The sequence below is a fragment of the Apium graveolens genome, chromosome 10 (genome assembly GCF_009905375.1).
Source record: "Apium graveolens cultivar Ventura chromosome 10, ASM990537v1, whole genome shotgun sequence".
Taxonomy (NCBI): Eukaryota; Viridiplantae; Streptophyta; class Magnoliopsida; order Apiales; family Apiaceae; genus Apium; species Apium graveolens.
In genome coordinates this window covers 74,605,879-74,618,266 of record NC_133656.1, presented here as the reverse complement: position 1 = coordinate 74,618,266, position 12,388 = coordinate 74,605,879, and positions in this window count along the sequence as shown.

The window sequence follows — 12,388 nt, the reverse complement described above, 5'->3', positions numbered from 1 at the left end:
TGAAGATTTAGTTTATGCCTCAGCTGCAACTCACGACTATCGTCCATAAGGATCACTAATGAGTCTATATGATTTACTAATCACGCTAATAAATCAATTTTATAGTTAAATAGACAAGTCATTACCAAAAACGTGTATTCTGAAAACAATAAAGAAAGCAAATTGTATCCTCATGTAGTTACTAGCAAGCAAAGAGCTAGTCCTGATAATGAGATATATGTGGATGTCTGAAAAAAATTCAATTATGTTGTATTAAGATATGATAACATAAAGTTTGCTAAAAATGGAAATATGGTCGAGAATAAAATCAAAAATTCATAGGACATTCTGAAATTTGAATTGAAGACGAAATCCATGAGGAATCGCATATCTGGGAACTGAACACATAAATCAGTTTTGTATAATTATACTACAAAGCTAACAGTCAGTATGTGAAACTTTATACTATGATGTATGAAGAAAAGATAACATGAATTATAGATGTTGTCTGATACTTCAAAAAAAAATTAGAAAAATTAGGTATCGAATTTCATATTAGTACTTATGTTACACACAGGCCACGGTACTAAACAAAGACTATAAGTTTGAAGATTATCTCACACTCAAACATACCTTCCAATAAGCAAGGGCATCTGGCTATGCAAAAAAGTTAGACATGAGCTCATCATGATTGTCAACCACTTTTCCTGCAATTTAAACAAGTGTGAAAAAAAACACTCTTGCCACCGAGAAAGGTTGTGAAAAGGAAAAACAGGTAAAATGGAAAAAGGGAGTTATAACAAGGGGTAAAATAACAAGTACCTTTAAGGTAGAAAGGTTGTTGACTCTTCACCACTCCAATAAAGTCACAAGGTATGATACGTCCCTAGAAAATTCAAGAACGTTAGACAGATGCATGTTTAAAAATATATTTAAGAAAAATGTAGAGCAGAGTAAAGCTAATGGAACAATCACCAAAAACCAAAAAGATAACATTACATTTCTATTTAAAAAATTAAAACATTTGTATGAGATTCTTTAACACTATTACAACAAGTAATGATACACTTCTAAGTTTTATCTCTTCTAGAAAGGTCTAGTGCCAAGCCTCAAAGAGATCCATATTGCGGAAAGTTAATAATATAATAACGGTATAGAGGACACAAACATTGAGCCACCAGTATTTACAAGTAACACAGTCAAGTATCTACATAACTTATTTGTCTACATAATATCACTTAACAACGGTAGAGAGGACGCAGACAATGAGTCACTGGTATTTACAGGTAACACAATCAAGTAACCCAATTACGTACCATATAGCTTATAAGGTCAAACAAATTACTATACATATATTACCTGGTGAATTAATTGGTAAAAGTTGTGATGACCGTTTGTTCCCGATTCGCCGAAATCAATTTCACCGGCCTCAAAAGGAAGGGGAACACCTTCAATAGAAACACCTTTCCCATTACTCTCCATGCTGACCTAAATTGGTAATAAAATGGATAGGGTATAAGAACATCATAAAGCCTTCATAAACAATTTACCAAAGAAAGGTGTTGTAGCCTCACCTGTTGAATATGCGGAGCAAATTTTTCCAGGGCTTGAGAGTAAGGTTTAAGGCACCAAAATTAGTGACAAACAATCTTTAAATTATTTTTAAAGTAAAAAATATAACTGACTTTTAAAAGAGACTCCAATCATGAATCTGTCCACAGAAACAATGACACTGAAGTACAATCATTTTCTTCTACAAATATAAAATTATTAAGTAAGATTATATGCAGAGCAAAAATTAGTACAAGAAAAAACAGAAAGTGTCGACTCAAATAGATAAATCAGAAAACTCATAACTACACTTACTCTTGCAGGATACCTTAGAAATGAAACATTCCATACACTCAACAGGCCCAAAGGCACCTGAAACATTCATGAAATGCCACTCAATAAAACATTAAATGAATCCAAGATTGACTAGAATGCTTCTTAAATCCAATATCTTCGTTAAGCCTTCCAGAAGCACATTTAGTTAAAAGCCCGATGAAACTGATTTTATCTGGCTTACACCCGCACTTCACATCCAAATTAAAATCTTAGAATAGTATCCCTTTATTCGCTCCCATGTAAGTCGTAACGCTGTCTTTCACACCTTAGTTTCACTGAGAATGGACCTAACATTGTTTAGTTTTTCACATTTAGGGTACATGTAAAACTTTGAAGAAATTCAGAAGACAATAAAAAAATGACCTACTTTTTACAATCTGGTTACGTATCATCTCTCCGAGCACCAAAATCCCAGCATTACCACATCCGGTAACAATGCTTATTTCTCTTATTTGTCACCAAACCCCCAAAAAATAGAACATAAAACCTCCAAAAACCAAGCAAAATATTTCTTTTATTTGTCACCAAACCCCCAAAAATAGAACATAAAACCTCCAAAAAAATAAGCATACCGTTTCTTATATACATCCACAAAAGAAAAGATGTAAAAAGGAGAATATACCTTGAGAAAAGCTCCAAGCTCCAACGATCTGCGAACCTACAGATGCTCTAAAACCTTGAAATTCCAAATCTCCTTTCAAGCTCCAAAGCTTGTACTTAAGTATATGTTACTATTTTGAAGCTCAATTTGAAGCTCCAAAACTTAAATTTGAATTGGGGCTTAAATTAGGGTTTATGTAATAGGAGAGAAAGAGATGAGTGAGATTTTTAAGGTATGAGAGAAAGAGGGGAGAGATGAGTGATGAAAAAGAGATGAGAGGTGAGAGAGACATGAAAGAGATGGTGAGAGAGATGAGGCGGTGAGAGATATGAGGGTCGCGGGAGAGAGGAGATAAAGAGGGGAAAGAGGTTTGAGATATTTTGGAAAAGGGGGAATAAGAAAATTTTTGTTAAAATTAAGGGGGAAGTGTACTGAAATAAGGGGAGAAAGATAATTAAATTTTTATTTTTTTTTAAAATGGTCGTAGACAACGGTTAACAAAATTAGCCAATGTCAAAGTTCAAAGTATATATTTGGCTTTTTTTATTTTTGAACATAGACAACGGTTGGTATGGGAAACCGATATCAGTATTTCTATTCAACATCGCTTATTGATAAATCGATGTTAAAAAGACTTTTAACATCGGGTGCATTACATGCCGATGTCTAAGCACCGATGTCGTATCTACTATTTATAGTAATGCTCCCTTGCTTGGTTGAATGTAAGCTTCTGGAAATGCAGACCCCTTTTGAGCTCTGTAAGGAAGAGAGTGTCCTCTGGAATCACCCTGTTTACCTTGTTGATAAAGATGTCCAGTTCAGATGCTCTTCTTGATTGTAAATAAGCTAGAGATACATGTTAGATATATTTGATAATGTCATGGCTAATATGTTTTATGTTTAGATTTCAGATCTTATTTGAACAGGACAAATCAGTACTTAACTGATCAGTACTTATACTGGACGTCAGGACTTAAGGGATATCAGTACTTATGTTATCAGGAGATAAGCATCAGGAGATAGATATCAGAACTTAAGTGCTGAAGGACGATCAGATAAGGACAGCAGCTGATTAAAGTTAAGAAGATCAAGATAAACATAAGAAGAGATATGCATGAAGAAGGAATTCCATAAAGAATGGAATACTTGGAAGAAAAGATATCTGATTGATATATATTAGGAAGCAGAATTATATTCCATATCAATTAGCGATTATCTTGTAACTGTGCAATATATAAACACAGACATAGGGTTTACATTATAAGTGTTATCATAATCGAGAATTTTATTTACTTAACCCTAGCAGCTCTCCTGATATTTTGTTCATCACTGAGAGATAACAGTTCCAGATTGTAACAGAGTTTATTGTTTCAATAAAGTTTGTTTTCTGTTACTTAAGTTCTTGAAGTTTGATTTGATTGTAATAAACACTGTATTCACCCCCTCTACAGTGATAGTGTGACCTAACAAGTGGTATCAGAGCCTTCTGTAAACACACATACAGTTAAAGATCCAAACACAATCATGTCTGACACAGAAACTCCAACTAAGCCTACCAAAACTGAGGAATCATCAAAGACATCAATTCAGAGTCGATATGAGACTATTAGAGTTCCCATATTGAGACCATCTGAATATCCCATATGGAAGGTAAGGATGACCATGTTTCTGGAAGCAACAGATCCAGAATATCTTGATAGAATCAAGGAAGGGCCTCACAAACCTACCAAGCTCGCTGTTGTAGTTGCAGGTGAAGCAGCAATGACTGTACCAAAGGAAAAGAGTGATTACACTGCTGAAGATATAGCATCTATTGCTAAGGATGCCAAGGTACGACACTTACTGCATAGTGCCATTGATAATGTAATGTCAAACAGGGTAATCAACTGCAAGACTGCCAAGGAGATATGGGATGCACTGGAGACAAGGTGTCAAGGAACTAAAACAGTTAAGAAGAACAGGAAGACAATACTCACTCAAGAGTATGAACATTTTGACTCAAAATCTAATGAGTCATTGAATGATTTATATGATAGATTTGTCAAACTTTTGAATGATTTGTCATTGGTTGATAAAGAGTATGATCTTGAAAATACCAACCTAAAATTCATGTTAGCTCTTCCTGAATGCTGGGATTTGAAGGCAACAACAATAAGAGACAACTACAATCTTGATGAAACAACTCTTGATGAAATCTATGGAATGCTCAAGACTCATGAACTTGAGATGGAACAAAGAAGCAAGAGGAAAGGAGGAAAGTCAAGGACAGTTGCTCTCAAGGCTGAAGAGAAATCCCCCAAAGCACCTTCCTCAAAGAAAGACAAGGGTAAAGCTCTTTTCATAAAGTTTGATACTGAGTCATCAAGTTCTGAGAGTGATGATGACTCAGATTCTGAAAGCTTGCCTGAGACTGATGCTGATGAGGAGATGATGAAGCTGTGTGCTCTTATGGTGAAAGGAATCACAAAGATTGCATACAGGAAGTTCAGGAAGGGAAAGAAGTTTTCCAGGAAAGGCATAAGTTCTGATAAGAAGAATTTCAGAAGATCTGAAGGAAGAGGAGGAAAGTCTGACAGAGGAGATTACACCAATGTTAAATGTTATAATTGTGGTGAGAAAGGCCACATATCTCCTGATTGCAAGAAGACCAAGAGTGACAAAGGCAAAGCTCTTGTCACAAAGCAGAAAAGCTGGACAGACACCTCAGACTCTGAAAGTGAGGAGAACTATGCATTGATGGCAAATGCTGATAAATCAAGTTCTGAGAGCAGTTCTGAAGCTGCTGAAACAAAGGTACCTCAGACTACTTATGCTTTTCATACTGATGATATTAATGAGTTGAGAAGATATCTTAAAACCATGTTTGTTAGTTATAGAGATCAAACTTTAACATGTGAAAGATTAACTTCTGAAAATCTTGCTTTTAGGAAAAGAAATGATTTCTTAGAAAAAGAGTTAGTCATGTTCCATCAAACTCAAAAGGATAGAGATGATGTTTTTTATGTTAGGGATGAAGTGCTAAAAATGAATGAATCTCTAAAAACTGAGTTAGAAAAGGAGAGAGAGATTATTAGGACTTGGACTAACTCTGGCAAAACAACTCAAAATTTGATGAGCAGTGGAAACTGGAAAGAGGGCTTAGGTTATGGAGAAAATAAAAATGAAAAAGGAACTGTAGAAATTAAGCCTGTTGATAAGCAAAAGCCGAAGTTAAAACCTGTTAAGTTTGTAACTGAAAAATCTGAAAATGAGAAATCAGAAGTTAAAAAGGAATTAGCTTCTGACAAACTAAAATAGGAAAAGACAGCTAAAGTTAACATAGGCTTAATGACAAAGAAGCAGCTTAAGCATAAGCTGAAAGATGTTAAGAATGCAAACAAGGTAAAATCACCTAGGAAAAACAGGAATGGAAAGGAAGGTGTGAATAAAAGCAATAACTATAAATCTGTTCCTGATGCTCCTAGGAAAGCATGTCATAACTGTGGAAGTTCTAACCATCTGGCTTCTTTTTGCAGGAAGAATAAGAATATTCACTCCTTATCTTCAAAATCAGGAGTTAAGAGTCAGTCTGTTAGATACAAACCACAAAATCCTTGTTTTCATTGTGGTAGTTTATGGCATTCCATTTATACTTGTAAGGAATATCATAGTTTGTACTATGATTATTATCAAATAAAACCTTCTTTAAAGAAAGTTTCTGTTGTTCCTTCTAGTGTAAGTTCTGATTCAAAGTCTGGTAGTATAAGTTCTGATAAGAAAACTGTTAACATAAAATCTGATGCTAAATCTGCTGCAAATGTTAACAAACCTAAAAAGGCCAAAGGATCCAAGCAAGTCTGGGTCCTTAAAACTAATAATTAGTGGTCTTTTTGATTGCAGGGCAACAGGAAAAATATTTTAGTTCTGGACAGTGGATGTTCAGGACATATGACTGGAAATAAGGCCCTGCTATCAGACTTTGTGGAGAAAGCTGGCCCAAGTGTTTGTTATGGAGATGGCAACATTGGAAAAACCTTGGGATATGGCAATATCAATCTTGGGAATGTCATCATTAAAGATGTAGCTCTGGTCTCAGGACTTAAACACAACTTACTGAGTATAAGTCAAATCTGTGACAGAGGTTATCATGTTGATTTCTTTGCAGAACATTGTGAAATAGTTAGTAAATCTAAAGGAAAAGTTGTTCTGAAGGGATTCAGGCGTGGTAACATTTATGAAGCTAAGCTTTCAACAAGTTCTGATGGTTCTGCAATCTGTTTGATGAGTAGAGCCTCAATTGAAGAAAGCTGGAATTGGCACAAGAAACTCTCTCATTTAAACTTCAACAAGATAAATGAACTGATCAAGAAAGATCTTGTGAGAGGACTGCCAAAATCAGTGTTTGCTCCTGATGGTCTTTGTGACTCATGTCAGAAGGCCAAACAAAGAAAATCTTCTTTCAAGAGCAAGACTGAATCATCAATTCTTGAGCCTTATTATCTACTTCATGTTGATCTATTTGGTTCAGTGAATGTCATGTCTATTGCAAAGAAGAAATATGCGTTGGTCATAGTAGATGAGTTCACCAGATACACATGGGTGTATTTCTTGCACACAAAAAGTGAAAATGCATCTATCCTGATTGATCATGTCAAACATCTGGATAAATTGATCAAAGATTCTGTGAAAATTTTGAGGAGTGATAATGGCACTAAATTCAAGAATCTGATAATGGAAGAGTTCTGCAAAAATCATGGAATAAAGCAGGAATTTTCTGCTCCTGGAACTCCACAGCAAAATGGAGTTGTTGAAAGGAAGAATAGAACTCTCATTGAAGCTGCACGAACAATGCTTGAAGAAGCAAAGCTTCCAACCTATTTCTGGGCTGAAGCTGTGCAGACTGCTTGTTTTACTCAAAATGCAACACTCATTAACAAGCAGGGAAAAACACCATATGAGATGGTGAAGAACAAGAAGCCAAATCTGAAATACTTTCATGTATTTGGATGTAAGTGTTTTGTTCTCAAGACTCATCCTGAACAGCTATCCAAGTTTGATCTAAAAGCTGATGAGGGAATCTTTGTTGGATATCCACTTTCCACAAAAGCCTTCAGAGTCTATAATTTGAGAACAAAAGTGGTCATGGAATCTATCAATGTCTCTTTTGATGACAAGAAGATCACTGGACTTGAAGATTGCATTGATCATGATCAGCTGAGATTTGAAAATGAAGATTCATATTCTGATACCTTAAGTCCTGACAGTCTAAGTCCTGATATTGTAAACTCTGATGGATTAAACTCTGATGTTATTGAAACTGTGGTGACTACGTCAAAGGAAGATGCACCAATGCAGGGGGAGCATACTCAAGATATTATCACATCTCAAGAAGCATCAGAACACACAACTGGCTCTTCAAGTTCTGATTCGTCAAGTTCTGATAAGCCAAGTACTGACAGTGCTGAAAATCTAAATGCTGAAGGATCCAACTCAGAGAGCATAGTTTCAGGGGGAGCATCAGAAAATGAAAACGAAGACAGCATGAATCATGGGGGAGCATCCAGTTCTAGAGAAAACCTTCCATCTGCAAGGAAGTGGACAAAATCACATACACCTGATTTGATAATTGGAAATCCTGATGCAGGTGTCAGAACTAGAACAGGTACTTCTAATGAATGTCTTTACAATTCTTTTCTCTCTCAGTCTGAGCCAAAGAAAGTGGAAGAAGCTCTTCAAGATGCTGATTGGGTGCAAGCAATGCAGGAAGAGTTGAATGAATTTGAAAGAAACAAAGTCTGGACCTTAGTGCCAAGACCTAAGAATAGATCTGTTGTTGGTACAAAATGGGTATTCAGAAATAAAACTGATAGTGATGGCATAATTACAAGGAACAAGGCAAGGCTGGTTGCAAAAGGATATTCTCAATAGGAAGGAATTGACTATGATGAAACATTTGCACCAGTTGCTAGGTTAGAAGCCATAAGGATATTCATGGCTTATGCTGCTCACAAAAAGTTTAATGTCTTTCAAATGGATGTGAAAAGTGCTTTTCTCAATGGAGAATTGGAGGAGGAAGTATATGTTGAACAACCTCCAGGCTTTGTAGATTTCAAACATTCAGATTATGTCTACAGGCTTGATAAAGCACTTTATGGACTTAAGCAAGCTCCTAGAGCATGGTATGAGACTTTAGCTCAGTTTCTTCTGGAAAGTGGATTCAACAGAGGAACTATTGACAAAACACTGTTCTATCTCAACCATGGCAAGGACTTACTTTTGGTCCAGATTTATGTTGATGATATCATTTTTGGGTCTCCAAATGACAAACTTTGCAACAAGTTTGCCAAACTAATGCAGTTAAGATATCAGATGAGTATGATGGGAGAACTTAGTTATTTTCTGGGCCTTCAAGTCAAGCAGAGTGAAGAAGGCACTTTTATTTGTCAATCTAAGTACACCAGAAACTTGCTGAAGAAATTTGGAATGCAAGACTGTTCAAGTGCATCCACTCCCATGGCCACTGCAACAAAACTGGATAAGCATACTGGTAATTCAGTAGATATTACTGATTACAGAGGTATGATTGGCTCACTTCTCTATCTAACTGCTAGTAGACCAGATATCATGTTTGCTACCTGTCTTTGTGCAAGATTTCAAGCAGATCCAAGAGAACCTCACTTAACAGCTGTAAAAAGAATCTTTAAGTATCTTAAAGGAACAGCTGATCTAGGATTATGGTATCCTAGAGAATCAGATTTTAAATTAATAGGTTACTCAGATGCAGATTTTGCAGGTTGCAAAATTGACAGGAAAAGCACAAGTGGAAGCTGCCAATTTCTTGGAGGCAGATTGGTTTCTTGGTATAGCAAGAAACAAAAGTCAATTTCCACATCAACTGCAGAAGCAGAGTATATTGCTGCAGGAAGCTGCTGTGCACAGATTCTTTGGATGAAGAATCAGTTACTGGATTATGGGTTAACATATTTCAAAATCCCTATTTACTGTGATAATCAAAGTGCTATTGCTATGACAGGTAATCCAGTTCAACACTCTATGACAAAGCACATCAGCATCAGGTACCATTTCATCAGGGAACATGTGGATGAAGGTACAGTGGAATTGCATTTTGTTCCCACAGATCAACAAGTAGCAGATATCTTCACAAAACCACTGTGTGAAGCTACCTTTACAAGATTGGTAAATGAACTTGGAATGATTTCAGGTCTTTCTCTAAATCTACTTAAACTTGTTCTATGTTATCAGACTTTATGATCAGTATTTACAGAATTAATCTCTTTGTGTATTTTGTGCTTAATTGATAAATGTTTTTAAGTACTGACTGTTGTCTGATATATATCTCTTAACTCTAATAAGTGATATATCTGTTTAAGTAATCATTCAATCCTATGAGGATAATTGTGCTAGATACTGACCTACTAGTCTTCAATAAACAAATGATCCCATGAAAGAAGTAATTATTTCTGTGGAAATCTAATGACACAAGCAAATTCTGATACTTGAGCTTAGTTTAGTTTACTTTATTCATCTTATTACTAAGTCCCAAATTAGAATAATGCTACTCATCTGTTTAAGTTCTGATTCTAGTAAAACTGCTGAATGTACTAAGTGCTGATAAACCTCACTTATCAAAAGAAGAAGAAAAAGGATCAAAGAATAATATCAGGTACTCCTTTGAGATCTAGAGTAAAAATGTGAATGGGACGACCCAAGTGCATAGCTGGTATTAAGTAAATATGCATTAGAAAAGCAAAATATTTTCTTGCTGACTTTTCACACTCTATGATTACTGGAGAAATACTCTGAAAATAGCATAAATTCTGATAAGCAGTCGTAACTCACTTACACTGAGAAGCCACTGTAAAATAGAATTTAAAAAGATGCATAAAATTAGCACAAAAACAGTTGAGGTGGACTCATGCATGAACTCATTTATCAGTAGGTTTCAGGATAATGACAGCTCTTTAGCAAAATTTTAATTATGACTTATTTCTAAGATGTACTGAAGTAAATCAGACTTTACTCTTTATTAGTTATTTAGCTTAATGCACACACAAATCACTCCATATGAATGATGAAATTTTTGTGGTGGTCTATGTTCTTTTAGACAAACAGTCACTGTATCACCTTGCACAAATTCTGAGGACACGTTCTAGTTATATGTTCTGATGATTAAGTTCTGAAGACTATAACTCAGAACTTGTATGAAAACTTACTAAGATAGATATTCCTTGTTCGAGTTAAGACATTATGTTCTGATGACTGTTAAGTTCTGGTATAGGTCTAAGTTCTGATTTTTCAGTCTAACCCTTTACTTGACTTATCTGTGAGTAAAATTTGGTACCAGTCTCAGATTACTTTAGAATATGTTGAAGTGGAAGATTAATAGTCTATGGTTAGGACTAATGGCACTCGTCCTTGAACAGTTCACTCTTGTTACATGTGCACATTCCTTTTCAATGACTGTTATTCTTTTTCAAGTCTAGGGAGACGAGGTAGACTTAACTCTATCTGTCAGCATTAAATATCTTCGCGTCTCCTGGCATTCTCTTGCCTATATAAACAGCCACTTCACATTACCCTTTCCATCCATTTTTCTCACAATCTTAACTTCATATTCTTTTTCAAAAACATCATGGTCCGATTCAACAAGTTTTTGAATTACCAAAATTTTCATATGGAGCTAAGCTGCGCCGACTGGTAGCAGGAGTGGCATGTAACTGCCATTCCTGAAGAGATATGGGGCTCTGTCCCACAGGCGGTGCTGAACCGACTTCTGTTCTTCGAGATGGACTACCAGCTTCATCTTGATCGATTGGAGGAGGAAAGGCGGGAAGCTATCCGTCAGCAAGAGCGAATCATTCGACTCGCTATCTTGTTTGTCGAAGATAGGAAGAGGAAGATGACTTAATCTCGTCTTCTTCCTGTTCTTCTTCATCCTCAGCTTTGTCAGGCTTCTTAGCTAGGACTAAGGCTGTTGATGTTAGATTTAGAAGCTTAGGACAAGATTGTAAAAGTTCTGATGTAATTTCAATTTCATCAATGTATTATTTTGATATATTAATGGAATTTGTTTTTGTCTTATGATCTTGTCTCTGAGAAATTTTGATACGCATTGATACATCCTGATAAATATTCTGATGATCATATAAATTGTGTCTGACTTTAAGTTCTGATAATGTTTTATCAGTACTTACTTAACTGATTGATTTTACTCATTCTCACACACAGTTTTTTTTCAGAATATTGATATTGCAGAGTAAAATATTTGAATTAGTGGGAACAGTTTCAATTTTAAATTAAAACTGATTCACCTTGATTAATGGAATCTAGGTAAGTGGAACGGTTTTTCCTTGAAAAACTGCAAGTGGGTGGTAATTATTCCTTATTTACCATGCCCATTACTTTTTGCCTTCTCTATGTATAACAGGTGTCAAGGTATTTACCACTACTTTTAAATGCATGTCTGCCATGTGTCCTCAATGGTTACTTTTTGTGTATAAGTAAAAGAGAGCAAAGATTGTCAAATCTTTTATTTAACTTTATATTTTATCTCTCTCTTTACTTTTCAACTCTCTCATCTACTGACGATTTTCTTTTAATGGCACCCAAGGACATTCTCTTTAATGGAGCAAAGTTTGTTCCTAATAACTTCTCTGCGATACTAAACACTACAGAGGCACCCTCTGAACTTCATTTCATTCAGGACTTTCTCACTAGTTCTGATATTGGGTTTGCTCTAACTGAGCCTACATCCATTTCTGGAGTTCAAGTACTGGAGTTTTGGAGGAGTGGAGTATATGACAATGGTGGTGCTCAAGGGTCCCCAAGTATAATATTTTCATCAGGGGAAGATGAGTATGTTGTGACTTTGTCTACAGTTAGACAGGCATTACAGCTACCTGAGGACTGTGTTTATTCTAC